At 40.5% G+C, this 25,829-nt stretch overlaps 1 protein-coding gene across 1 annotated transcript in view; it reads right to left on the bottom strand.

The window, feature by feature from the left end:
* The window catches only part of rnf152 (ring finger protein 152), a 44,487-nt gene that overhangs the window by 10,919 nt on the left and 7,739 nt on the right, over positions 1-25,829 (bottom strand). The window contains exon 2 of the mRNA XM_026363084.1: positions 6,108-6,211. The gene's annotated coding sequence lies outside the window, so the exon portion shown is untranslated. The remainder of the gene's footprint in view (positions 1-6,107; positions 6,212-25,829) is intronic.

The raw sequence follows: 25,829 nt of genomic DNA, 5'->3' as shown, positions 1-25,829 counted from the left end.
CACAGTGCGAGTGAGTTAATCCAGAACTCATCAATTAACTGCAACTGCACCTCATTTTTCATATAGCTTTCATTCTAACGGCACAGGCAGAAAGAACAGCGAGCAGACCGTCCTTGAGGAAAGGTTACAGCTATAGTATGAGGGTAGAGCAAGTGTAGAATGTCTTTGTGAAGGCCAGAGAGTTTTAGAATTTAAAGTAAGATATTTCTGCATTGAGTTTGGCGTAGTAGTTATTCAATTACAAGAAACAAGAAGCTGCAAAACTTACTAATCAAGCAAAAAAAACTGACTTCTTAGAAGGGCAGGCTCATTTAAAAGCTTTACTAAAGAATATCTCTGCATGACTGCCTAGATGTTCTTTAGTCTGACTTCACAGGAGGCTTCGACATCACCTTTCCACAGTGAAATACCTTTTAAAAAGTTGAAACACTGTCTGTAAGCCAGGTCTTATCACGCATCATCAGGGCTGGACCTCACTCACTCACTTGTGACTGACTAGAAACTGCAGCCTGGTTCAAAATCTGGTAGAATTATCGAAACCAGTTCTGGTACCGGTTATGGGAGGTATTAAGCCGGTATGTGTTCTAGTTTATATTATATGTGTATGTTGCCCTAGGTGTTTTTTGTGTATTGTTATGTGTGAGCTCACGTCTCGATGCACCATCACCACCACAAGTGCGGTGTGTGTTGCACTGGGTGCGTGTGTGGGCTCAGCACAGATGGAGCCCCTGATCGAGCCCTGTGCAGCCGACCACTGCAGGGAACATTATGGCAATTTCCAGCTTGAGGAGCCAGCGAGCATCAGACCTGGCAGGTGAGCCGGATGTGCTCAGTCCTACAGATCTGCCCGAGCGTGACCGACCACCACACTAACTCCTGCACCGCTGGGAGGCCGACCGACCAGAGGAGACGATCATAGTGTTTATCTGGTACATCTACCCGGGTACTTTATTTCATTCTCTAAAGCCAATATCTGACTAGAGAAACACACAAAAAAATTGAGAGTACTGTTCGTAGTTATTCATTTTTCTCTCTGGTCCTTTAACACACATTACTTTTCTAACTACTGTGAGCGTGAACCATGTTTTCATGGTATCATATTGCTGTAGTTGCTGGATGGCTTCGTCCATTTTCACTATATTGTGCATTTTCACATATCTAAGTAAAACCAGCTTTGTTCTGCGTAATCTGAATAATCTGAATATTAACAATTATTATATTGTTCAATCAGGCAACTTTGCTTATTAGGTACATCTGGCTAAAATAATGAAGTCTAGTGCTACAACACCTTCTTCCTTCATGAAGGTGTTGGTGTGTGAGTGAGTCTTTGTCGTTTACAGTGTATCAATGAAGGCTAAATTAGGAAAACACAAATTACAGCTTCCAACATAATTATATGGTTCAACCTCTCAAAAGTAGTGTGAACAAAAAATGAAGATTGTCACCTGCACAATGCCAAACCTTTATTGCAGAACTGTTGCATTAGACTCTTTTACTTTTATTTAAATGCACCTAGCAAACAGTTAACAGAGCTTATATTACGTGAAGAGGCTTTTAAAGATGAATAACTCTTCACCTTCAGGCAGGTTTCCCAAAGGAATGACTGGTCAGTTGTTAACAATGTCGTGGTGAGCTTTTCCTCTCTAGCATCAAAGGTTGCTACAGTCTAACTGAAAAATCACTAGTTGGTCCCACAAAGAGCGAAGAACTCTTTCTACATTCAATCGACATAAAGCAAGAAATCCATCAGAGAAGAGGCACAGCAGCTTATTCACCTCAATAGACCACAATAGAGTGGGTTTGAAGTAAGACAGGCAATTCCTTACTGAACTGATAAAGCTCTGTCATGCTTAACTGTGGAGAAAAAGCACTATGGAGCGATGTTTCAACACAAGGGCCCCTGTTTTGTTTTTTTGTATTGGGACACATTTGCACAATTAATTTAATGTGATGGACATTCATGCCAATGATTTCACACTGTTCCACATATCCACAGGTGGTGCTAACACACCAAGAAGCAGAACGGTAGCAAGCAAAGGCAGAGAAGAAATAAGACAGCAAATATGCATGTAAACGATGCAGGTTTTGGTGACGCAGGTCTCATTCAGAGTTTCACTCTGATTTCAGTGGGGTAATATATTGGCTGCAGCACGGTCCAGCACCATGAGGGGCTCAATGGTAAAACGTTGTAGCCGTGCAAAGAGAAAAAGTTGGATCTGGTTATTTTTGCAGGAAACTTGATGTAATCTGACAAGACGCATGTCCATAAGCTTATAGATAAACTAGACTAGTCTACAGTAGACTAAACTTCCTGGATCACACCCACCCACACAGCATCATTTTAACGTTAACACAATCTCTGTACGGGTAAATATGTCAGAGAGATTTCTGCCTCCACTCCTGTACAGCTGACAGGAGGCGACTGCAATTTCATTTGTGGTTTAGATTTTTCAAAATGGGCCATTTGTTTATTATCAGAGCATTTTGCTGATGCTCCTATACTGTCCCATCAATCGTCAGTGAGGTCACACTGAGTCCAAACAAATCACCGGTTCTCTCCGCTCTTTTGATGAAAGCCATCTCCTCATTCAGCAACTATGCAATTTTCAAAGCAGATGAAAGCAGTGAATGCACTGATTTGAGCAGCCCCAGGCCTGATCTCTATCTACAAATGCAAATAAAGATTCAGGAGATTCAGGAGGTCGGAGATATAAAATAAATAAATAAATAAAAAAGGAGGCACAGCAGCTCTGACCAAACGCAAACAACACGGATACTTTTAATTAAGCTAATCTGCAGCCAGACTGATTATGAGAACTACTGTCAATAAGGATTATTCAAAATAAAAACTATTAACTGTGTTGACATTTTCTAGGCATTTGGAATAAGAATTACATTTTGAAAATCAACAACCAGTCTTACAAAAACAAAAATATCCCTCGTGTAAACATTCTCCATGTCAAAGTCATCTCATAACTTTAACTTCACAATACGCTCTTTACGCTTGTGCCAGAAATCTTTTATTAAAGAGCAGGTTTCATTGCTTCAAATGGGGCACATCTCACTGTGGTATGAAACACTTTGATTCACTCATTAAATAACAGCGTTCGCCAAAGAGAGGCTGATAAAAAATTACTGCTAAGGACAGGCCTGAGGAGACGGCTCTAAAAAGACCTTTCAGAATAAGAGTTCTATGGAAAGGAGCTTGTATATTTTGCCTCTTTGCTCTACTCGGGCGTCTGGGCTCGTGCTTTTTAAGTCTGATAGGAAGTGGTAAATAAGACTCACTCAGAGCAAAAACAAGTTCTAACATCATGCATCTATCCAGCACAGCAGGCGGCGAACGCTTCCCAATCCTTGTCCCTCCGACTGAGCACGGGATCATTTGCACAGCAAGAGAGTGTGTGGGTGTGTACGGATGTTTGCGACAATTTGCCTTTGTGGAATTTCACAGGAATATAAAGACTCCAAATTTTTAAAAAAGCTCAGCAGGTAGACATCTGGGGAAAACAAGAAATAAACACTTTCACTAGATGCTCACAAACAGCCTGATTAGATATTCATCACATGCATCGTCTTCTGTTCAACTCGCACTTCTATCGCACTCACGGCGACGCTGCGAGCTAACACTTTCAAGAGTCTATCAGTCAATTTGAACTACAGATGGGAAACCTCGCACGGAGCTAGGAGATACAAGTTGTCACATTGCTGCTGTTTTGACAAAACCTTGCTCCGAGGTTCTCGGGGGGGAAAACACCAGCGGTGGTAGAAGTGACGGGGTGACGGCGCCGCACATTTTTAGATCTGCCCTCAAACTGTTTCGTGTCACCTTGTCACCATTAACACTTCAATGTCTTCACTGGCGTGATGACACATTAATTATGAGCAAATCCAAACAAATGAGGCAGGCAACACGCATCGTCTACTCCACATCACAATTGTCAAACACACGCAAGCGTGCGCACACACACACACACACACACACACACACACACACACACAGACAGACAAACAAATCTGTTTCCAGGAAAACTACTGTAAGTTGCCAGGTGAAGAGAATCAGTAGCAAGCCTGAGGAAACAGTGAAAAAGCCACCCCCAAGAATCTGTTTTTGATACAATCCCTACTTTGGTGTCTTTAATACTTTCTAACAACTCTGTTTTCCCTGTAGTTTTAAAAATTGAGAAACTATTTATTTAAAAGCACATGTTACTGCACATGCACATGTTGAACTGTTTCTTTATTATTATATATAAATAAATGGCTATATAAATCTGCAAAGTGATCATAATGTGAGAAAGTCTACAGTTGTTGCCAGGACCGAGACAGAACAGAACTTTTATTCCTGCAGAAGTCTGAAACACCTATTAAAGTCATCTTCATAATCAAAAACACATTACTACAGTTTTATTAGTACTCTGTACTAAAAGGTTACATCGCATACACCAAAAAGTCCCTGACCCTTAACTAAGAGGTAAATGTAGCTCCTGTATTATTCAATGGGGAGTTAAACCTTCATGCATAAATGTTCCTCTGCTGCGCGAGTCACATTTAAATTGCTTCCCCTTCTTCCACTAGTTTTGATTGTGTTGAAACTAAACCTAATGCATAACAGCTACTTTCCATTTAATGCAATCAAGATTTAAAATGCCAATTAAACATGGGAATACTGTTCTGAATAACGTAAAAGGTTTCGATGGGGTTCAAGCACCTCGACAATGCTGTAGGTTGATGGAGTGTGTGCTGTTGCCAGGCAATAGGAAGCTGCAAAACCCAGACTAATAAAACTCGTAGGTTTAAAACAACAAACGTAGTGGAGCAGCCAGTGCAGCATGCAGTGGACTGTCCTCTATCAGTGACGGGCTGTGTGTGCAGTAGTCCACACTGAGTAAACAGACTGGCCCCCAGTCATTAACAGACACAGGAATCAGCACAAAGAGTAAATAATTAGCCTGTGTTGTTTTCAGTCCGACATCAGCCACATAAAGAGGATGTAAACGGTCTTTATCCGAGCACAATAGACTAATTCAACACGTGATTACTATGACCAGTGTGTGCAGGAGAAACTCAACAAGAGATGTCAATATAATCACCACATCATTTGAGTAGAATTTGGCCCATGGTGCAGCAATTTGTTTACAGAATTTTTACTTCAAGGTTTCCACGTGTCTATACAAAATACAAATAAGATGAAATAGAAGTTTATTGAACCTTAATAGTTTTCTAATCTGATCTAATCTAAAAAGGGTACAGTTTTTTTATTTTATAGTAATAAAACAACTCAACAACTTAACATATAAGAATCAAATTTTTTCTACAGTACATAACTATCAAAGAACAAAACTATGAACCTGCTGCTGTGTTAAAGAGTTTTAGGTATTTCACCACATACTTTGTCATTAACCTGTTGCTCAGTAAATAATAAATAAATATCAGGTAAATCCCAGATTTTATGCTCTGTAGTGCACTTTACATCATACTGATATCCTGACATCTGTTGTTACAGGTCACAGCAGTCAGTGTGTTTTTTCATGTTGCTAATTAATCACACGTGTTTTTCTCTGTCGATGTCAGAGAGATTGTGGCTGAACTGTGAAAATGTGAATAAAAACTCTAATATGTGAATCATTTGGATGCAGAACAAATGCAGGTATTTCACCAACTTGGAGCCGAATCAAAACTGCATCAGCTATTGCAACTCACCCCTCGTCATTAACATAACTGGTAGGTTGGAGATTCATGCGAGAACAAGTCGGCATATTTTCCAATGCTTTGAATACTCAGCATGCTCTGACACTTCAGGGGTTTTTTTCTGCTTGGCATCAACAACAACAGGTTGTTTTCCCTTCAACTCTTCATGGTAAAATGTAATGTGATTTCCAGCTTGGCCCTCTTCGCTCTATCTTCTTTTTAAAATCCACAATGTGTCATTTTGGATGGATGGAAAATCAGAAAAGACAGTCGAGTCTCAGTCAGAAAATAATAAACCTGTAGACTAAGCTCTAATCTCCTGACTAGACAGAAAGATAGAAGTTACTAAACATAATAACGCTCCACTACTTCAACATCACGGCTACTCTTGCTGGTTTATTAGTTTGCTTTCTTACCAGAGGTCGATGGAGAGTTTCATCTGTGTGTTTTCAGTAGATAGACTGGTCCGCGATGTGCCGGCTTGCTTCACTGTCTGGAGGTGTGGAAAAGCTGCGAGTCTCTGCCAAAACAAGAGCAATACACATTTTTAAATCCCCAAATTTGTTTATTTAACATATTTGAATGTATTAAATACAGAAGGTGTGATGTGTGGGAGTAGTTTAGAGGCACTTTAGACAGAGCCCAGCTGAGTAACAGAAAGTAACCTCACTGCTTCTGCTTTTGACAAATTGGGAAATGAATACAACAAATTTTCCATTATAAATAATTAATTGATTACAATGTCCAATGTTTCCCATTGTGGTGCCAGCAACAGATTTATAAGTATTCACACTATCAGTTACTTCTAAACTGTTTTTGAAGTGTTGCTGCTGGTTTCCACAAACACTCAATGGTTGAAGTATAAAAACCCACCAGGGCTCTAACATCTTTAGGAAAGCGTCAGCTGGTGAAAAATCCAGAGGGTGAAGCTGCTTTCAGCATCTATGCTGCACAGATGAAACCAACTTCCCCAACTCCAGTCACTTTTAAACTTGAATAGAACCTCCTGCAGTTTTCCAAGGCCTTTGATTGATTGGTTGCTCTACTGCACTTTTATTTTCCTGCAACTTATTACTTCACAGTAATAGTATTACTATAACAGTATTTCTATTCTGTTTTTCTATTTTTGTTTCATTTTTAAGTAATTTGATTCTTGCCTTAATTCATTTATCCTAGGTTTATTACTTACAGCTGTAATTGGATGATTAGTTGATCTATACAATAATGTTTCAGTTCGTCGTGTTCATGACAATAATCTACCCAACCCTCCGACATAAGCAGTTCTTGATTTTAGACCTGTGAATATTTGGAGCTGTTCTGAACCAGTTTTGCCGTAAAAACGTAAGGAACTGGTTTGAAGCCACTGGCTTTGAACTAGTCCTTAAACTGACTTGGTGGAAAAGAGTTGCTGCACAGACTGCACAGCAATTATGAACAAATAGTGATTTTTAGCAGCAAGCGACTGCAGAAATTTCCCGGTACACCTGTTTTTTGCTGTTGTTGTATTTGGTAGAAGATACTTCCAAAATGTGCCACTTTAACTGTCCTTTAAAAAGCCTGTTTTTCTAATAATTCCATCTTTCGAGCAAGTTAAAAACCTTAATTACATCCTTTATATTAAGTATAAACCAATTAAAAATATTTAATCCCTCTATTTTAAAAAACAGCAATATAGATAGCAGAAATCTGTAAGTAGCAGCTGTAGTGTCCTTGAAAGGAAAAAGGGAGGGTGTTTTGTAAAATATATTAAAGGAACTTAAAACATCCATTATACAAAAGCTATTAGTGGCTATTTTCCTGAAGGACTAACTGGCAAGCTAAACAGTAAAAAGCTGTAAACCGAGGTAAAGTATGCGGCAGTGCTTTCTGTACAGTATTTGCTGTAAAGAGTAAGGCCGCCGGCTGACAGGCCACCTGCTACTACGCTTCTGAGTTTGAGAAATGGCTGTGACGTCTTCCACCGGCGGTTTTCACACCCTCCCTCCCTCTCGCTTTCCCCCTGCGCATCTCTTTTAGTGAGACAGGCAGCGGCAAGGCTGAGGACACATTTGATGCTCAGCCAAGGAGAGGAATCTTTCACACAGACTGATGTCAGCGTGGACACCTCCAGCTGGTGAAAACAGAAATGGGTCGATACACTGATTGGCATGTAGCTGCTGCATGATGGGTCAGGTCTTCCTCTGACAAATCCATCACGACAGACCACATACTGATACTGTAGGTGTTCACTGTCGGCCTCGTGCTAATTTCCATTTCTACAGTCCTTGTGTCACCACCTGCACAACGGGAGTTGGGTAATTTGAATCTTAAACATGGATTTCTTCAAACTGAGTCAGTCAAACGAAATGAATGCAATGACCTCACCCAAATAAGACTAGCACAAACATTATCAGTGTAGTTGGGATTCATAAAAGATGAAAAACTAATTAACTGTGACTCTTTATTGGATGGATTAGTTTAGGCCAATGCCCCAAATATATCAAATTACAGACTGCATCAATCTCTTATTGTTCTAAATTCACTCAAATCACAATCTTCAAACAGCTAATGGTATCATTATAGTATCCAAACTCTCTATAACCCCCAAACCAAATTCAATTAACCATCTGTTTTTGTTTTTTTTAACATCGTTAACTTTTAAAGAAACTGATGGTTACGACTTTGACCCAAATGGGGCACAGACAAAGGTTGCTCTCACAAATGATTGACTGGAAATTGCAGACAAATAAGAGTCCAGTAGGACTTACATGCTCATGTATGGACTGCATACAGGTACAATATGACATTTCAAATTCAATAGGAGAGGAGATTATTTCACGTTACAAATTGTTTGCATGGTGCAACTCTAGCCACTTGTCCCCAGATGTCAAGAGCTGTAAATTAGTCAACCTGTGCATGTGTGTTTAATTCCACTTCATCTGCAGTCTGAAACAACCAAATCCAAAAGACTAAAATATCATGTTTTCCACAATGGTCCATGCTAAGTTCAAGAAGCTGTAGATGTAAACACCTGATAACTCTCCGCTTAAACATCAACGGTCACGCAAATGCAGCCTAGAAGCAGCGCTGAGCTCTTCCTCCAGAGGAAACTGTAACGAAAACACCCAGGGTGGTTCTGAAATAAAAACCCAATCCTCTGTGATGTACGGGGACTGTAAGTCAGCATTTGTCTTCAGAGGAACCATGGCTTGCTAATTCCCACTTTAAGGACACTTTTCAATAGGTTCCCTTCTATTCAGCCTGCAGGAATTGTCCCCAGACGTTGCCAAATAAATAAGCTTTGATATTCCTTCATGCCTTATCCCTTGCTGGCAAGTTTGCAGTCTTTAAAGGGAGCGTGGCGTTCGTGCGCCTGACAGCTGAGCGCAAGTCTGTGCTCCTAGTAACGACATGCGAGATGACAAAAGAAGCTCCTACATCAAAGCCTTGCAGCTCTCTCATACATACATATACAAGCAAATTTGCAGATTACCAAGGCCAGTTATTCATGAGTACTTACACGAGCTGGGTTACAAGTCAGAACACACACACACACACACACACACACACACACACTCGGTGCAGCTTTGAAATGACTCCTGCTGCTCATTTGTACATGAAGAAGCAGCATCGACACTCACTTAAGATAATAGGCCCTGTTGGGGAGAATATAGATTGGTAAGTGAATCTCTGAGCTTCTTTATGCCGGTGAATGGGCAGGAGAGGCAGATAAAGAGCTGCACAAAGAGACTGCAGTACCCATGGTGGCAATTTGTCAGGATTAAAGCTGGATGGTGTCTGTCAACGTCTGTATGTGCGGTTGTCGCAGCATCAGGTGTTGTTCATTACTGCAAGGTTGTCAGGGAATCGCAGCACTGATCTGTGAGCACGGCAGGGTCATCTGAGGCGGCGCTTTCATCCTGTTCGGCTGCACAACCTCCTGCACAGATCTGAACAGAGCTGCGTTATTTTTCATCTTTGTGTAAATCCGATTTGATTAAATTTGGTTACATATCAAAAAATACAGAAAATATTTGTCTCACCAACAGTCCACAGTCTAAAGATTTTCCAATTTACAATGATACAAAACAGAGAAGAGCAGCAAATCCCCACATTTGAGAAGCTGGAAGCAGTGAATATATTTTTTTTTGTTTTGCTTACTTTAACTATTATTAAAGGTCTATATGCTTAATTATCACATTACTATTAACATTAACATCAATAGAAATTTGTCCTATCCTGGGCTTGAACTCTGGTCTCCAGCGTGCTTCGTCCTGTCATTATGGTTGACAAAAGGTCATTTCAGTTCATATAACTTTTGCATGTCAAGTTAGTAGTAGCATGCAACTGCTCGCCTACGCTCTCCCCACCCCTTTGGGTATTATTCATGAAATTACGATATATAACTGATATTAGATAATATTTTGAAAATTATCAGTCAAGCAGAAATGACCGACCTCCTCTGCACTTAGGTTTTTGAGCGTATTTCTACTGAAAATGATTTCTGGTTCCAGTTTCTAAAATAAAGTGATTGTCAGGTTTTCTATCTGTTATCTGGCGATCTGTCGGTCTACAGAATAGATTTCACTGAGCAGTATGACTAACACGATGTTAACAGCTCCGGTTCCTTTCTACTGACTGGAACAGTAAACACCTCATGTGAACACAACACCCGACTGTAATAAACTAGACACAGATCATTTTCAGATTGAATCACAGCTGAAAAAAGAATGATCTGTAGCAGCCAGATTCAGACATTTTTTGCAGTGAACAGGAGCATTAAGAGGAGGTGGGTGGAAAAGAGAAAGAAATAAAAGAAGAAAAGAGACGGAGAGCCTCATATGGTCGTCTCTGTATCCACATGAGCTGAAAGACGCCCTTCGACCTGCATAGACATCATACACACACCGTCGCTGATGAACCTATCATTACCTCTCTCTCTCCATCTCCAACAATATGCTCTCTGCTTTCTCTTGTAGCATCATCATCTGTACTGTAGCTCGCTCGCTTTGAAACTCCACACACACACACACACACACACACACACACACACACCTCTGATGTAAGAGCCCTGCAGCAGAGACAGCCTGGAAAAAAATAAAATACACACATACACGTGCTATACATAAACAGTGGACAAGCTTGACCTTCAGCAGCATCTCCTGAGGCCAAACATGTGAAAGGCTACCTGTGTCCAAGCAAAGAGCCCTGACGGCCTTCTACACATGCTTTCAAGGTACCACGAATTCAATTGCTCCAGCCTCACAAAGCGATCTTCGTGAGCCGATTCTGATTGAAAGCCTGAGGAAAAAACAGAAAGCAACTCCACAAAGACGTGAGACCTTCAGCTGACGTTGAGAGCGCTTGTTGTGGTAGTAAACAACATGTAGTTAACATTAAAGTAACATCTAAACCTGAGCACAGACAAAGGGATACACTGTCCCTCTGCCTGCAGAGGTTAGCAAACATGCTGATATTATGCAAAAAGATGCCCCAGTATTTCCTCCTTCCTACACACAAAGCCATTGTGTCAGATAAATTCATTACAGTAGCTGTCAAAGCAATTTCATTACAACCAAAAAGAGGTCCTCACAACTACGGGTTTCAGGCAGTGTGGGAGAGCTGCATGATGTAGCTCTCTTCTAAGTTGTCCTAGATATTCTCTCCAGGAATTTGAATTTGGGTCTGCAGCCAAACCTCAGTCTGACAGGACAAATAAACAGCCGCACATTTTATTCTACACACTGCAGGAGGATGTCAAACGTGGCTGTAATGTGACATTTTTTTTATTGCAAGTGCTGGTATGACACTTTTTATAAAAAAAAAAAAAAAAAAAAGTTCTTCAATGTTAAATTGCAGAACTCATTGTTTACATACAAGCCACCAAACAACAATGTATGTAAAATTGGTAAATGTATTTTTCAAATTGGAAGATGATTGGAAGATGGAAGCTCAGAGCATAAACCACAGCTGGAATGGCCGGCCAATCAATGAGTGGGTAAATTCACTGAAAATAAATAAGTGTGAAGTGCTGGGACATTAAATAATGTTCAAGCACAAATGCCACATTTTCAAAATAATTTTGAGATTGTTGTGAACATTTGCTGCTTTTCTTAATCTTATCGTCCCTTCGAGCAGGTAGCTAATGCATCAGATCCTTCAAGAGGAGGCTGTTTTGTGGAGTGTTGTCCTAACTGACAGCCGTCTCATCTGTACCTGTTTTTACAAAGATGCTGCATCAATAGTTATTTGCAGTCAACGCTAAACACCAGAACCATGAGAAGATTCTCCTGGTGCAATTAAGAGACCACTTTTTTCAATATTCACAACTTTCCTTGTGCGCCTTTAAATAAATTAGCCCTAACAGCTGCACAAGAAACAACACAGGCCTGTCAGTGTTTGGTTTCACTGCATCTATCCATCACATTTCCACATCACACTCTGTTCTCTGACAGCAGCGCAGGTGTGGATGGACTCTGATGAGTGAAATGAGTTCCAGTAACACCTGGTGAAGCATTTTGCACAGTAACCTAAATGTTAATGACTCGAGCAGTTGGTGAGAAAATTGACAGGATAACAAGCTCTGATGAGACAGAGTTAATCAATGCCAGTGACACCCAACGAGATGGTCGTAAAGGAGCAGACAAACACACAAAGACACAGTCGATGGGAGGGAGTTGGGACCCAGCGTACAGTCAATGAAGAGCAAAATGCAGTCTCAGCATGAGAGGGCTAAGCAGCCTCCAGCAATAACAAAAGAAGTCTAGTTTTACAGGGTCAGTGTCAAATGAAATGTACAGACTCCCCTGGCAAAAAAAAAAATGTCCTCAAATGGAAGCAGATGGGAGAGAGGTTTCACAGCAGGAGCGTGGGAGTGCTCCAGAGGTCATAAATCAGCCACTTGAGTATCATCAGTCAGGCAGCAGAGTCAGACTGCGGGCATGTTTCAGTCAACAAGACGAACTGACAACACGAGACAGAGGAAACACAGGTGCCCAAGGACTACAACCAGCTCTACTGAGATATGAGCAGCAACAGACGTGCACAAAGCTTTTAGAAAGGAAGAAGGAGATGAGACCCCGACAGAAACCACAGGGATGCTGGTGTCCAGAGCATATAATCATGGTAGTTTTAACGTGGCTTCAAATATACAATAATATCCTTCATCATTTAGATTCTAATTGAAAGTCAGATAAATATGAAAGTGAGGCTCATTAAATTTGTTAAAACTAATGAATAAATAGATTTAGAGCAGTTTTACCCATCAAATAAATTCAAACTACATTTAAATCCCAGAAACGTGGCACAGAGCATACACAGTTACGACCTTCATCTCCATTTCTCTTCCTCTTTAGCTCATCAGTCCTGTGCCTCTGAATTCAGCTGTAACAGTCGCCTCAAAGCAACTTTAATCACATAATCAGATCTGATGGCAGCAGTGGAAAAAGCTGAGAAGACAAAACGTGAAATACGGAAAAAAAAAAAAAAAAGAATTAATATCTAGTCTAGTTGAAACTTTTGTTGGTATCAATGCATCAGCAGAAATTATAATAATATCACCTGATTGAATTACATTGTTATATTTATGTGCTGATTATGACGCACCACACGTAATTATATTGATCCTCAATTTCTTCCGTAGACAAGGACTAGGCACTATTTTCTGCTCTTACTCCAGCTGGCTGCCCTCTGGTCTCTGTGTGATGCTTAGAAGTATTAACAACATACTTCACCTTCACCTCTCCAGTTAATCATCAAGTTATTTAATCCAAAATCCATACAAATGCTTATTATCACTGAACTGCGTCTGTGTGTGTGCCGTCCATCGCACCCTCGGGTGGAGTTTTGCCTTTTTAATTCAATCAGTCTGTCAGTCAATGTACAGATGCTTTATTAACCTCTGTTTGTTGCTCAAACTAAATTAGTCAACAACCAATAACTGAACCAAGAAACCAGGTTTCTCTGGATGGCGTGCTCACTCACTAACACCATGTCGTGCGATTGGACATGTCCAAACAGACACCAGCATTTCACTCCAGCAAACAACAAATCTACACACCTAGTTCAATTAGAGGAGGCTGGAACAGCCCTAGTTTAGGATTTAGCTGGATTTAATGGGTATAATTATACATGAAAAGCCTGCCTGGTCCAGCATTAAGTGAACACAGCAAAGGGAGAAGCAAACACTCATTTTCATGGACATCCATAGATGAAATCTCATAAAATCCTGTCTTTGGGATTTCAAAAATAGTACGTGCTCAAGCAGCCAAAAAGATGGGCTCGATTCCTGAGAAAAAACACATCAATACCACTTCTGGAGATTCTGCGATTACAAAAACTGCAGCTTGTGAAATGAAAACTCCACCTGCCACCCTGGTTATCCACCATCTTCACCTGTGTTTTTGGCAACAAAGCCGAAAAACCATTTATTTTCCAAGAAACATGTGGAGGGAAGCAAGGAGCTGGTTTGTTTGATCCAGCAGCCAGCCGGTGCCTTCACCCGGGCCACCCGAGGAGTGGACAGATTATCATCGGCTGTCTGGGAGGAAAGCAGAGCTGCGGGATCAGTCTCCAGCTCGCCAAGGTTAGGCCTCTGGATGCAGATAAAGCTTTTGTTTTTAATCAAACTACTTGCAGAAAAACAAATCCGAAGGCTTCTGTGTGGTGCGACAGGCTTAATTCTTCATAGTGGTTAAATTATTACAGAAGTTATGGCAACATTGTAAAATGGCAGCTTATAAATGTGCTGCTCATCTTCGAATATAACTGAAGTGACATGGTAGGAAGTGCTACCATGCTATATTTTTATTATGGGAAATGAATACATGTAATTCGGACTTTAAAAGATGTCATCATCTTGTCGTTGCCCTTAAACCTCAACTTTACACACTGGCAGCCATACAAGCGGTAACTTTTAAGATCAATACCCAGAAATCCTACAAGGTGACATCAAGAAAAGCTGAACACAGCACAGTCATGTCAAACTGTGAGGCTTTAAACCAAACAACCACAGGAAGCTCACAGGCGACACATCTGACGCTGCCGAGTCCAGCTTTCACCAACTCTCTAATTCTAATTCGTCCTTTCCTGTGAGCCAGGATCTGTTCACAACATGTGCCAGAATTTCATTTGGACGGAGTCCATGTTGTCTCAGTTAGCAGGAATGAATGACACACTCTTCTGCAGCCTCATTTTGTGATTTAGGCTGATAAACCAGCTGTATTTTTACAGACAACTCTACTGCAGCTTCTCTGCCATGTGGTATTTCTAGCATTAGTCTGGTATTAAAGTGCACATGTACAGTGTAAACAACCTGTATTTAAACTATCTTTAGATTATCATGGGGCAAAAGAAGACATCTGACGAGGTCACCTTGCGTTCTGGGAAACTTTTACAGACATTCTTTGTCTTTTCACATTCAGTAGATCAATGTGAAAACAAGTGTCAGACTAACCAGTAAATAAAATAGTCAAGGTCCAACCTTCACAGACATACATACAGTTCCTAAACCACTGGAACAAGTTATTGTTTTTGCTGCACACTGAACTTTAAGATCAAATTTTAACTGAGATGAGAACGACGATTTCAGTTTTTATTTGATGCCATGTACACCTTGATATGTTAAACAATGGAGAACAGACCTAAATAAGAAAAGTTTTGGGTGAACAAAGGTACTGAGATTGATCTTCAAACCATAACTAGGTCTAAATGACTACTGTTGGTTTTAACCGGTGAAGACTGCATTTGTTGTTAAACAAAAAAACAAGACGATACTTTCAATCTGACAAAAGCAGATTCGTCTCTGTCTCTTTATTCAATAATGAAGTCTCATTTGACAAAAATCTATTCCTCGGAGTGTTCAGGCGAACTTCCCTTTCTCAGTGGATAAACAGCACCTGGTGCAAAGTGCTGAATGTAAATCTATCCCACTGTGGGAGCAGCAAGCTTGACAAAGATATCAATATGGACACCTGTGGGCCTTCCTGTTGCCATGACCACCAGCAACAGCAGCAGCAGCAGCAGCAGCATCCACTGTACCGCTTTCGTCACCGGCTGCCGTCAGGGAATCAGCGCTTCCTAAACAAATTAGCCCTGAGAAAACCGCTGAGGACCGAACCTTTTAATTACATCAACCTGAAACAAAATGATAGGCTGGCTATCTGACGCGTAATAACTAGTGTACATCATCTCCACCCTCCTCCTCCACCTCCTGTCCCACTCCATCATCAGTTTGGGACATTTATATCTGGGTGTTCATTCCCAGGAGAGACAGAGAAATGTCAAGACAAAGGAGACATGGCTTATCCTCCCTGCCTGGCCTTTTCGTTCCCCATTCTATCACTCCCTCCATTCTTTTAGCTTCCCGCTCCCCGTCCTCATTCATTCTTCACCACTCTGTCTCTTTCCCCCTTTATCCTGTCATCTACATTGTGAGCAGCGTCTGCGGTTCCTCAGAGCTTCAGCTGTGTAAGCAGAGCAGGCACGATGAGAAGCAGAGGTGCCGTATTCAGAATGGTGACGCACAATAGCCGGGGAGGTTTCAGCTGGATGGGATTTAAAATCCTGTCACCGGTGAAGCAAAGTAAGATATCTGCTGTCTGAAAGGGCTGCTGCTACACAATATGCACACATACCACTGATGCTGCTGTGTGACGGCCACACATTTAAAAAGAAAGCGATTCTGCACTCTACATTTGTTTGCCAAACTGAGACTCTGAGAATCTTAAGGCCAAAAACTTCATGACAAAGCTGTGATGCTGAAGCGGACTGAGCTGAGCTCGAGCACAGTGTCACGCTGGTGTCAGGAGCTGGAGCTCAGCATTCATTATACGCACCTTTTGCATAATTATAACTCATAGTGCACAATGAATCATGTTACAATATCCGAACTCCCTCTGCCCCCCCCAAAAGTTAAGAATTAAACCTCCTCCTCCTTCATTTTGCTCCCTAGGTGACAGGATATGTCGCCTATGCTGCTACATATATCTGTCATTTCTACTGCACCAATTTGTACTTTTTCCCCTAGACTTTCTTTAATTCTTACCCTTTTAATTATGAAATATTAGATAGTTTCACCTCTGAAACTAATAAAAATGAAACAATATAAAAATTAAACATCATTTTGTTGAACTGTGCCCTCACCTCTTTCAGGAAATCAAATACTCAAATGTAATAAGTTAAAATCTAGAGTTTCCTTCATTTGTGTTTGATATGACTGTAAATTTAATATCTTTAGGTTTTGTGCTGTTGGCAGCAGTTAATTATATATTTAAAGGCGTCACATTTGCCTGTAGGAACATATTTGTGATTAATTTCTTACATTTTATAGACTTAATTATTATGTAAAGAAAACCACTATTTCATCAGAAAAACAGTTTGGGTGCAGCCATAAAATTCTTCCTAGTTACATACAAGTTACATTCAGACAATTTATTTTAACATTAATATATGAAAGTGTGTCTATAACCAAGCATAACCCTGAAAACCTTTATTTAATTCATCATAAAAAATTACAGTTCGACTCCATATGATTCTGAATAGAGCGACAAGCAACACCACCTCGTGAAGGGAAGTTATATTGTTTATCTTCAAACCATTAAAGCGTCATCCAGGCACTAAGGTAATTAATTACTGAGTTATACCAATCTGGTGCTCGGTGAATGCAATAGGCCCTTGGGGCTTTTTTCTCATTACCAGGTGCACACTGTCCTACACAGACAAAGCAGGGGAGGGATTTAATAACATTTAGTATTCAGATTAAACCGTTGTATGCAGCCAAAGCCCCGGCTTCCAGTGTTTCAGCTCTAAAGTAGGATCAATTTGCAATCCAATTAATTCAGATTGTGAGGAAACATGCTCACTCTGAGGAAAACAATCAGCTGTCCCACTAAAACAAAGACAAATGCGGATCTGGAATACAAGGGGGGGAAGACACCCGATGAGTTTGACATGCCTTCTCTGATGATTCAGCGCAACAATAAAGAAATCTTTCTCAACGTAAATGTAAAGACTATTAGTTGCTGCTACCATGTTTGTTTGGATTGGAAGTGTGAATGTAATGTACTACTCTGTTAAAGCTCACCAAACAACACCAAACACCAAACTTCATCTGCATACTTGACAAAGCTAACACATGTACAGTGTATATCAAAGACAAAAAAGAACATTAGAATAAGAATAAATCACCTGTTCAGTGACTTCAATTATCTGTATGTTTAAATTTAAATAAGAAAAAACTACTACTACCACTAATACTACTGTCACTGCAATCCAACTATTTGCAGACAAACTCCCACTGATTGTGTATCTTCCTGTGTATATATGTGCTCAAGTGTGTGTCAGAGAGGGTCAGTCCCCACTGTGCCACACGTGACCATCAACCTCCCCTCTGGCAAGGTGCAGGATGAGACCTGGTAAGCTGCTGTGGAGACAAACAGACGCCGAGACGCCTAATGCAGCAGAAAGGAAAGCAGCGTGGCCCAGTTTGTCATTCTAGTTGTGTGCTGATTCAGACTTAAAAACAGGTAAAGCAAAATGAAATCGGTGAGGGGGAGGTGGGCAAAGTCACTGAAGCGCTTCTCCGGCGGCAGTAAAGACACATTAGTGGCCCAGTGGAGGATTTGTGCGGGATGAAGTAAATGCGATGTTGCTGCAGACTCCCTCGTGGCTACAGTGATATGAGGACTTTTTTTTTTTTTTTTTTTTACAGTCTTCTGAGGAACATGTGTGAAATTCTCAAAGATATCCTCTTTCTGTATATTATAGAAAACCATTTTCAGTATGTGGATTGCATAAAAACCAGCATCCCCCTGTGACATATGTGACAGACTAGTCTATCAGTATCAAAGTCAGTCACTGTTACATCTCATTTTAACACCCCACACCTCATGGCTATATGATTTCTGGATGAAAATGAAAGAATTAAACATATTCATCCCTCCATCCCCACCACCCACGGTTTGTTTTATGTCCAGCAATGATCTGGGGAACGGCTGCCAAGTAAATAAATTTGGCTACGAAGACAGGCTCATTGGCAGCACTGAACAGAGTGAGCGCTGGTATATCCAAAGACAGTACATCTTTATTATGGTGTGAATGGATGGCGCGACAGAGGCGGCGCAGAGATAGTGATTTGTGAAGTGGTGGACAAAGGATAACGGATGCAGAGGAAAAAGAGAGGACATGTATCATGTTTTCCATCTGGCGCTGGAACTATCACCTGTCACAGAAGTCCATCAGTCACAACTGTGAGCTAAAATAGATCCAGACGTGAAAAAAAACCTCCACAGATTATTCAGCGTTAGACTCAAATGTCACGTGAGGGAAATGCAGTGTGCAATTTTGCATCCTTTTAAAGTAAAGAAATAGTTTCAGAAGAAATGTGTCTTATTGTGGAGAGGTGAAGTCAGACTTCAGACAGCATGGCAGCACAGATAGTGACGTCTAAAAAGTTTTTAAACAAGGCTCGCCTTGCAGCGCAGTCTAGTAGAGCAGACGTTTCAACTATATCTACTAACAAATACACTTAACAGCATAATTATCTACTGCAATTAAATAATGAGTAATACCTGAAGGACTGTGCAGAGCATAGTGGAGCAGGAAGACGGCATTAGTAGCGCAAGATTCCTAATCTCATGCTACAGGTAGGTTACTGTATTTTGCATGCTGTACACCAATAAAGCAAGAACACAGTTTCCAATAATATAATGTTTCATTTGCAGTTATAATTGACAATGAGCGCCTGTGACACTTAAGATAACGCAAAGGTTATTTCCAATTCAAATGACTATTTCGTCTGCCGACCTCTTAAATTAATTAACATGGAAAGATAATCAGCACAAAACATTTGAAAGGTACCTGAACTGTCCCTTATAATCACAAGCCCTCGCTTAGCATCCAAACTTTAATCTTCGACTGACACACCTGATTAGCTGGACCCGGTGTTCAAACGCTCGCCACTTAAAATACCCACTTTAGCTAATAGAGAGAAAAGAATATAGAAATTAGGTAGCAGCTCAAGTCGAGCAGTTACCTTTGGTCTAAAAAAATTATTTGAAGTAAAACGGGTCATTAGATTTATCCTGTCTCGCGCCACAGGTTTTTACCTGTTTGTGGCGCTACATAAATTCAGGGGTTACAGTGTTCGTCCTCTGGGGATCATGCAAAATTTCTATCCATCCAATTGTGGAGCTGTTCAAACCAACGTGTCGCCAGGCTGTGCCTCTAGCACGGTTAAAAATCAAATAAACTCCCCTACTGCTCTTCTGCCTTTGAGCCTCACACGGTCTTTCTTTTATCCGCCCTCCTCAGCTTTCCCTGATCTACCCCTCCTCACTGGAGCTCACTGCCAAAGCCCCATCCCTTCAGGGCCTGTGTCCTTGTGTATCCATGCAAAACGTAGGAGGAAAAAAAAAAAAGAACAAAAAACAATCTCAATCATGGCAGACGTGTGTTGTGACTCCTCTACCCTACAGACACAACACAGCACGCTGCCTTTTCCACAGAACGTCCCCAAATGAGCTCAGCTGGCTCCAAAAGGGGGGGGTCCCCATGAAAAAATAACATTTTAACAAAGACCTTGTCCTCACTGGATAAGAACCACATTAATATCTCTCCTCCTAGACCTCAGCCTGCCAGAACCTGAGACAGAAAATATAAATATAATAAAACATACACCCACAACACCCAGCTCAACCGAGCCACCACAGCAGCAAGCCAATTTCAAATCTAAAAGTAAGATTTGATGTCCATGACTAGGAAGGGTAGACAGTTTCCAGCCAGAAAAAATACAAAACACTAATAAAACAAGAATAAAACATGTGTATAATCATTAACCCACCATATGCTGCCATTGTTAGTATCCCTTTTCTCATGATGTGTTCATGAAGAGTAGCTGTCACAGATTGTACCGTGCCCGCATAATAAATAATGAAGGCATGTGCGAGCTGGCGAGGCAGACAGCCCCAGATGTTGGAATAAAAGAAAAAGTGGGTCAGGTGTCTAGCTGATGCTAACCACAAAGAGTGAGCAGACGGCGCTGAGCATTCGACCTAAACAGGCAACGACAGCGAAACGATGAACGGTTACAGTTTGTCCTGCTTTTAATCCATATGCAACACTGATCACGTGAAGGACTTTCACTTGAGGCAAGTGGTGTGTAAATCCAGGACATCGAGTCCATGAGCTACGGTTTTATTGTCTGGCTTATTAAAAGGTCAAGAGGTCAGGTGCACAGTTGGCCATTTTAGGAGAAGGAGAGCTAGGAGGTAGCCTAAAGGTGGAAAAGTAGTTCAGCCATTTGATGCACCCCCAATATTATTAGAAAGAATAACAGAAAAAACAGCTCACACTGCACTAGACATCACCAGGCAGACTCTCTACTGGTGGTTTACACTCACTCCAATACCATTAACCTGCTGCTTGACAGTTCACTTGCTCACTTGCTGTGTAATTTGCGTGCATGTGTGAATTAATACTAATATGTTTCAGTCAAAGAAGTAGGTTTAACAAAAGAAAAAAAAAAACAAGTAGAGTCACTTGTGTCCAAAACCAGAGAACCCAGTCCTTTTAATTATTTCTATCTGCTACAAATCCAGATGTTTGCTCTTGGAACAACAGCTGTCAAAACCCCCACAGAGAACTGCAAGTGAATGACCTACTAAGCTAGTTTATTGCAGCAGAAACAGTGAAGAATATTATGGATTGTTATCAATATTATGGAAAATACTAACACAAAAAACTAATATATGAATTTTTAAATTATTTGATACGTCAGTCTATACTCTCATGGATCTAGTATCTGTCTGTCAATGCATCATTCACTGTGCAGCCGCGGTGTTACAGGGTCATGTACTTTAGACCTTCACAGCTCAGCGATGTTACACAAGCTCATTCATCTGAAAGACCACACATCCATCACCTTTCATATCTGTCTCAGTCGCCGCACCCTCTGGTCCAGCATCCCACAGGCATCTGATCAAAAAGTGAGATAAAACACTCCTCCAGCCATCGCTGGACCATTGTGCAAATCCCTGCCGCTTGCGACGTGCATCTTGTAAATGGGCCGTAAACAATCCTGCTCATCAATCACAAATGGATCATTTGATGTGCCACGCCCCTGTCAAAATAAAGCTCCTTATTCTGGGTAAGAACAACAATTACTTACTCAAACAAGCCTTTGTCAGTATTTAAACCATAATGTCAACAAAGTGTATAGTCTCAACACTGACCTTTTAACAGTAAAGTGTAGCATAAGTAGGATTTAATTTACAGTTTATTTCACGTAATTCAGCTGTCTAAGCAGGTTAATGGGGTTCAGCAAACAGCCGCCAAAGTAAAGAGTGAAAAAGAATTAATAGCATTGAATTAAATAGTCTTAGTTACTGAAAAATACTGAACATTTGAATTAACTGTGTAATTCTGTGTTTGGAAATGAAAACGACAAGATCAGTAAAACTCATTCTTTCAAGCAGGAGCCCATTGAATTCCTGCAGGAGAACTTAGTCACTAAGGCTGCTGTTTTTTTTACGGGTCATAAAAGTACTGAGGTGTGAGGATCTGTCCTTCAGACAGGAGGTGACTCAGAGGAGCAGAGACCTTCGCCCTGAAGGCTGGAACATGCCTCATGAACAGTGGTCTGCACACAGAGCACCCACACCCACTAAAGCACTAATTTACTGCAGTAGGGTCCTTGTGCTTTAGGGCAGAGCGATGAAATAATCTGTATTATCTTGGTATAGATAGGAAATACTCTGGGCACTAAAGCAATAAACAAACTTTAGTTAATGGCCATTTGTGTAATTTTTACAGTCCGTGCTGTTAAAAGGCAACAGTTTAGTGCTGTCAACAAATAAAACCTGCTTGTGTCTTTGGTTTGAAGAAGCAACTGCATATCACACAGTGATGTAATCACCAATAATGTGCTGCATGCAGCTGGCATTTCAGCAGGCCTGCAGCAAGGTCTTTTATGTAATTGTGCACTCACACTCACATAAACGATTCTAAATCCTTTACTCAATCTTCTGTCATAATTACACATCCAACAAAGAAAGCTGGACTAAAAAAAGCACTTTTTACAGACACTCTGACGTGAGACTACACGTGAAGCTTGTAATGATCCTCTATTTACATGTATTGTGTATGCAGGTTCATGGACATCTCTTTAGTGGAATATTGCCATCACTGAGTCCTTAAACTTCACTTTTTAATCTATTTAATCAGGCTGTTGCCTAAAAAATCAACTGTTATGATCTGTTATGGTCATTGTTTAAACAAGAACTTTAAAATATTCTTTGGTTTCAGATTTATAAATGTGATGATCTGCTGCTTCTTGTGAATAAAAACCTCAAATTAAATATATTATGTACATTTATTAGTTTATTATCATTATTTGTTGACATCTTATGGACTAAACATTGAAATCAACTGAGAAAATACTGCAAGTGCAAAGTGAATAATTCAAATAGCATTTAGCTGTCAAGATATTTTTATAAGTCACTCATTTAAAAAATGACTTACATGTACTGGTAAGGTTTTTCCACTTTTTTCATGATTCTGACTTTCATATGCATTTTGAACAAAAGTCTGGTGATTAAAATTTTAATTACTGAGTTTCTAAAAACGTGATTTGATGTTTTGCAGGAGTCTCAAAAATTTGAAACAATACAAGGCCTTATGTCACTGTGGCAAATATTGAACATAATAATAATGAACATAATTGTGAGTACATCCCCAAAATATCATCCCTCATAGTGCCAAAAATACCAAAAAAAGTTTTCTTTTTTTTTTTATGAGGATCCCAATCAGTGTCAAACGCACTATGCTGGTCCACTGGCTTTGCACACACTGACCACAAGTCAGTCTAAATTGGATGTATTATCACTGGTTAAGCTGCAAGTACAGCTTATTTTAACACATTTAACAAGCTTGTTGTAACTTTCCCCATTTGGACAGAAATGAATTCTCTTAAAGACCCATGTATTGTGTGTAACCTGCAGATATCATCCAGCCTATATTTCTGTCATATACAGAGTGAAACCCGCTCTGCACATCCAACATCACTTCTTCACGCCAACTTAATGGATTGTGAAAGAAAGGTAAATGATTTCCCTCTGACAACAGAGGATGCATTAGCCTTCGCTATTCGTCACTGTTTACAATCCATCCTGCGAACGGAAATAACAGCATCTATCATCGCAGGAGACATCCTCAAAACAACAGCAACACCAGGGAGACGATGATTGATTCAAATTGGATCCTTTTCAGGAAGTCCGGGCAGGAGCAGAAATGAGCAGCGCTAGGTGCCACAGGTTCGCGGTTTTCCTCAAATAAAGCATTAAATAAAGTCATTAAAGATAGATGGACAAGTCAGCAGGTGTATCAGTATATACCTGTGTCTGTGTGCATGCAAGCTATTTCAGATAGAGCCGGTGAAAGGAAAAAAAAAAAAAAGAGCATCAAGCTGCAGAAAAAAGAACCACACTTGCTGCAGACAATCAAATTGAGATCAGGGAACTAAAAACACAATAATAACAGCATTAAATAAGACATCTACTGATGTGTGCAATTCTCCGAGAGCATCTCAATTTGCGTGACAACCTTGGAGGTCCAACGGTGCAAGTTACTTCTGTCATCTTCCCTCAATTGCCACTTTAAACCTCATCTGCTTCTCATCTCTTCCTCCTCGCTCCTGTTGCCTTTTTTTTTTTTAAATAGCAAATTGCATTTACCAAAGCAAAGCAGTGCTGTATGTCAGCCTCTCCTTCCACTGAGGAGGAGGGGAAAAAAATTCACTTATTTTATTCTCTCTTTTACCTCCACTGGAAGATACGGAAACCTTACCTCATTACAGAAGGTCAACGCTGGCACCCCATCAATTGTCAGGAAGCTCTCAAAAAGAGCTTGAAATTGATTCATCAGCAGCACTAGCAGCTCTCTCGGAGGGGATCACGTGACAAACATTATGAATACAAATGCACAGATGCTGCGAGATGAGGTAGAGGAAGAGGAAGAGGAGGAGGAGGAGAGGTGAAGGCCACAGTGGAGAGCCCGGCATGAGTGCATGTGTGCGTTTGCCACAGCTGGGAGAGCTGGAAAACACGCTGATTAAATATTGTACCATAATATGAGTCTAGTGTAAATTATATAGCCTTAAATTACACCCTTTCATAGTTGGTTGGGTTTTTATTTATTTATATAACACTTTTTTTTTCTCAAAGGAGTAAGAGCAAATCCAAATGTTGATTTTTATTGGTGTTAAAGCTGCATTTCAGTCAACAGAGGCACACTTCTCGACAGAAACCACTGTTTTACATGTAGAAAAGCCAGCATTCTTTCAGAATAATAATAATAAGAAGAAGAAGATTTTTTTCTTTTAGAAGACGTTTCAGCCTATCTCCAGTGAGGCTTTACTGGCTTCTTGGAAGCTTTGTGACATTTGTAGAAGGCAAAAACATGTGTGGACAGCAAGTCTGGAACAGCACAGACTAGAATCTTGTATGGGTCCAATTTTGCAGAGCTCTGTACTGGAGCGATTCATTAAATCCACACATGAGCCAACCTGCACGCCACCGTTATACGTTATAGTCACTCACTTTAAAACCCATCCAGGCTTTAGGTCATTTTTATAAACAGGACTCGTTCACTGAGGATGACTGACTGAGGATACCGTCCCATTCAGTGCACAGCACACTCGCTGAGCTGCAGTTGTTGTTTGTGGAAGTACTATGACACTGAGAAAACTGACTCATACCACTTCATCCCATTTTTCTCTGCTTTTACAAAGCCAACATAAAATGAAAGTTATTCATGAGGATCCAGCTCCTTTATATAAAACACTCACTTGTATTAGCTTTGTCTGGACGCCTGAAAGCCTGAAGATTTGACTTACTACTTACTTCCTACTACGACAGGTTGGTTTACTTTTACAATAACTGCACTGCACAGAGTTGTTGGGGGGTCGGAGTTTGCATCCATGCCACAGTGTGTTGTGCAACTGTAATAATGACAGTTTGGTTTAATGCATGTATCAGATTTTTCCTTTCAACATCTTGAAATCATGTTGGTAATAGGTAAATGTTTGAAAACTAAGTGAAACTACTGGACTAACTAAGAACTGTTTAAGCCCTAGACTAGTTCCCAAAATATTGCATCCTTAAAAG

Source organism: Anabas testudineus, chromosome 2, assembly GCF_900324465.2.
Source record: "Anabas testudineus chromosome 2, fAnaTes1.2, whole genome shotgun sequence".
Lineage (NCBI taxonomy): Eukaryota > Metazoa > Chordata > Actinopteri > Anabantiformes > Anabantidae > Anabas > Anabas testudineus.
This window is presented reverse-complemented; position numbering and strand designations above follow the sequence as displayed.